This window comes from Empidonax traillii, unplaced genomic scaffold, assembly GCF_003031625.1.
Source record: "Empidonax traillii isolate 1590-97213 ecotype Southwest subspecies unplaced genomic scaffold, ASM303162v1 scaffold305:size1471525, whole genome shotgun sequence".
Taxonomy (NCBI): Eukaryota; Metazoa; Chordata; class Aves; order Passeriformes; family Tyrannidae; genus Empidonax; species Empidonax traillii.
In genome coordinates, this window is record NW_020955498.1 from 1,257,832 (window position 1) to 1,262,348 (window position 4,517).

The window sequence follows — 4,517 nt, forward strand, 5'->3', positions numbered from 1 at the left end:
GATGTATGTGTTATTTCATATTTGTTTTCAATAGAAGAGACCTCATCTCACTGCTCTGGTTTGACCACACTGGAGCTGTCATGTCACTTTGAAAAATTTAATTCCCTGCTTCGCTCTCTCTGCTTCATATAAATTTGGCATCTTTTCCATTCTGCAAAGTATGATGACATCCAAGGCAGGAGAAAGATTACAATAAAGCTTGGCTAAGCCAGTGGCTTAGAAACTAGGCCAATGACAGCAGGAAGAGATTTTGTTTAAGTATAAACCCAGAACATGAATTTGCCAACTGAAAATACTGTCATATAAAAGCAGCTTAAGTGATGCAAGAGCACAAAAATTTTAACAAACCACATAAAATATCAGTAATTCGCAGTTGTCTCTGTATTTTGATAGGCAAACATTATAAGTCCAGGCATAAAATATTTAGTTCTCACTCACGGTGTACAAGTCACAAGACAACACCAGTGGAACTTGTACAACATGTAAACTGGTAGTCAGGAGTCAGCAACGAGCAAGAAGGAGTTTATAGTAATATAAGCAAAAGAAAAAAATAGATTCCAGAAGCAAAACATCCCTACTCTGATAATCAAACGCAAAGTCGAGGATCTGTGAGATACCTAAGGAAGGATGTTGAAATTACATCAGCTTCCTTAATGTGAAGCCTCTTTTCTTCCAGACAGCTGCCAGCTAAGCAACCCAGTCCCTTCAGGCCCCTGGCTCTTGATTTCTGAAGCACTACATTTGTACTGTCTCCTGCTGCCTCTAAATATCAGCCCTCTGAATGCCTTTCACCATATGTAAAGAATCGGGGACTTTATTTGGACTAGCACGCTACCTGTGGAAAAGCTGTAGTCACAAATCCCTTTTCCAGCCTCAGACACTCTACTGACACTGGCTGACGTTTTAATGGAGCCCAGGGAACAGTTGCCTTCACACCAGGTGAGGTAGTGGTCCTGCAGGGAGCTCACCCCTCTGCAAAGCCAGGGAACATAGAATTAACTGAAAGGTAAGACCATGCTCCCTTTTAATGAATTCCTCTTCAAACAGCAGGAGAGCCTAATATTATCTAGGAAAAATACGAAAAATTCAGTCCATTTGTCACCACCTGAAAGTGAGAAAATCCTCCAATGTTCTGGACACCCATTGTCCCATGCAGAAATTCTCTTGACATCCGTCAGGCTCTCACTGCTGTGGAACCATAGAATGACCAGGGTTGGAAGTGACTCTAAGATCATTGAGTCCAACTGGTATCCAACACCATCATGTTTACCACTAACTCATATCCCCAAGTACCACATCTACGTATCTTTTGAACACTTCCAGGGATGGTGATTCCACCACTGCTGTGGGCAAAGCAGAACACGTGAAGTGCCACCTCCGTTGCTAAGACATTTGCTCTTTGTTTGTTCATTTCAAAACAAACAAACAAATCAGCATCAGGCTTCTGTAGCCAAACACAACCTCAGACTGACGGTCATCTTGCGTCTCTCGCCTGCGAGGGGAGGCGGGGAGGAGGGGCCGGCCCCCGGCGGGCGTGGGTCGAGGCGGGGCCGGGGCAGATCCGCTCCTTATAGCGCCCACGGGCAGCCTTGGGCACGCACCGGCAGGTTGACGGACAAACATCCGCGGTGACCATGGCGATTCCCTGCGTGGAGCTGAGCAACAAGATGAAGATACCCGCTCTGGGACTGGGCACTTGGCAGGTACCGTGGCGGGCGGGCGGTAGGGAGGGAGGAAGGACTGTGGTCCGGCGGGCTCTGCGAAGATGAGAAATAAATTTAAAAAAAAAGAAGAACTGAGATTAAAAGCGGACCTGCCGCGGTGCGCCGGGGGGGCTCCCGTGGGATGCGTGTGCCCTCGTGGGGGCCGTGGGGTCGGTCTCGCCGCCCGCTTGGAGTGCCCGATCGCGGCCGCTTGTGTAACCGGGCGGGCGGCCAGGGCGGGGGGGCCGCGGGGGCGGGGGGAGAGGCCGCGGGAAGTAAAAGGCAAAGAAAATAAGGAGAGGGAAAAAAAAAAAAAAGAATTATGGGCTAAAGAAGGTGGAAGGAGACACAAAAAATAGGAGATGCAAAAGAAACCGGCAAAATAGACTCAGCGGTAGCGGCTCGCAGCCCCCGATGGGGTAGCGGTCCCGGGGGGGGGACCGTGGTCACGGAACCGCAGCGTGGGGAAGATTTGGGGAGGGTGAAGTGGCGAAACTTCTTGGGCAACACTGAGAGCAAACAAGGGGAAATGACAGAGCCAAAACGTCTTGCAGAAACAAATTTCTTTCTATACTTTTTCCCTGCAAAAAAATACTGTTAGCCAGGAAACTCAGTTGGAACTCAGTTAAAATGGAGGTGATGAGGAAACTCCAGGAGCAGCTGGAAGGGGGAACTTTGTGGAGCTGTCACAGCAGTGAGCACTGGCTGGAGAACATGGAAGAGCTCATGTTTGGCTTGTGTTTGATTTTAGGCTCCTCCAGGAAAGGTGGAAGAGGTGGTGAAGGTTGCTATCGATGCTGGCTATCGCCACTTTGACTGTGCCTATTTCTATCAGAATGAAAATGAAATAGGGAATGCAGTCCAGCAGAAGATCAAAGAGGGGGTAGTGAAACGGGAAGATCTCTTCATTGTCACTAAGGTACAAGGATGCAAGATTATTTGGGCATTTAAATTTTCTCGCAGAGAAACCCTTGCTTGTCTTTTTGTGTGTTATAATTATTTGCAATTTGTACTCAGCTCTATCAGGAACCATTGATAACTTGGAATAGATAGCATGGCTGTTACTGAACTAATAATTTCCTTGCATTGATTATACTGAAAGTTCATTTGTACACACCTAAGAAAGATCAGGAAAAAAAGGTAAGGCTGTTGTCTGGATTCTTCAGTGCTATGCAAGACATTTGAAAACCTTGTCATATACAAATCATAAGCCTGAAAGGGAATAGAAATTAAAGTATGGAAGTTCAGTCTGAAGCATTTGATATGTATTTTCTTTGTTCCTTTTTCTCATCCACTTGTCTCAGAAATGCTCCTTACCAAAAAGAACACTTCAGCTAATAAACTTATGACTTGGGGTTTTCACCAGCAAAGCCAGAAGACTTTAGGATAACTAAACTTTTCCATATTAAGCTTTGTTTTTGTTAAAGAACATGGTTTAATTTAATAATACTTGCAAGTTCTTCTATGTAAACAACATGAATTTTGATTTCAAAAAAATTGATAACTGTTCTCACTATGGATAGTTAAAAGGGACAGAAGGAATAAGCTGCTCAATGCTCAAAACTTACACTGAAATAATAATTTTAACACACTTTGCTGTGTCAGATACACTTGCCAGAGTGTTACATTTATTTCTGAAAATCTCTTTTCATAAGTGAGAATACTGACTCCACTTTCATGACTGCTGGCTTTGTGGCATGTTTGTCCTACCTTTAGAGTAAAATGCTGACATTCTCGTCCTCAGGATGCACTGGGGAGGGAGTTGTCATCCCAGACCACCAGTGGAGAAACGTTTGTCCCCTGGTCTGGGCTGCAGGAGCTGTAAAGTCACAGTCAGGCTTGGTTTCTTTCCGCAGTTGTGGAACACATTTCATGAGAAGCCCTTGGTTAAAGTAGCTTGCAAGAAGAGCCTTGCTGCACTGCAACTGGACTACCTTGACCTCTACCTGATGCACTTCCCTACGGGATTCAAGGTAGTCCTGTCCTACATCCCTTTTCTCCTTATCTGTCTAGAAGCATGGTACATTCTTCATTATGCAACTGGGATATGCTGTGGTTTGTTTGGCTCTGCCCTGAATCTGGTGGTAGCAAGTGTTTGGTCACTAAGTAGTGATATGTTTTAGCACATGGCTTTTTCATACTTGTTGGAACAAGATACTCATAGGTATGACCATTGCTAACGTGCCTGCTGGGTCTTCAGGGAAGCTATAATCAACATGGGATGGTGCAGTTTGGGACTGGAACAGCATGAACATCTCAAGTTTTGGAGATGTTGGCTTAGTCTGGAGTAATCAGCAGTGAAAAATGAAGCATAGCGCAGAAAAAATGTGCCCCCCCCATCTATGTAAAATAAATAAAAAAATTAGGAAAGAGGTGGTGGGGGGGCATCTGTTCCTTTTCCTCTAGGTCTTCCTAAGCTACATAATTGCTATTAATCCCCATACTCCTTGCATGCAGGGCGTGATTTAGAAAAATATGGCCCTCATCCAAAAGGGACTACTAATGAATGTGCACTACTTTTAGTTACACAATATGTTTAAATAAGCTGCTAACTTGCCGCCTGTAAATGTAGTCCAAAGTGCTAGTTCACAGTAGGAAATTCAACTCTTAAAAAAAGTCTGTGTGTTTTCTGCCTTGAAATAACAGGCTGGTGAAGAGCTGCAACCTCTGGATGACAAGGGTATGGTTATCCCCAGTGATACAGATTTTCTCGACACATGGGAGGTAAGTTAATATTTGCTCTTCAGAGCAGGTATCAACACTAAAGCTGGAGCAGAGATATGTGTGCACAGTGAAATTAAGGGATATGTTTGG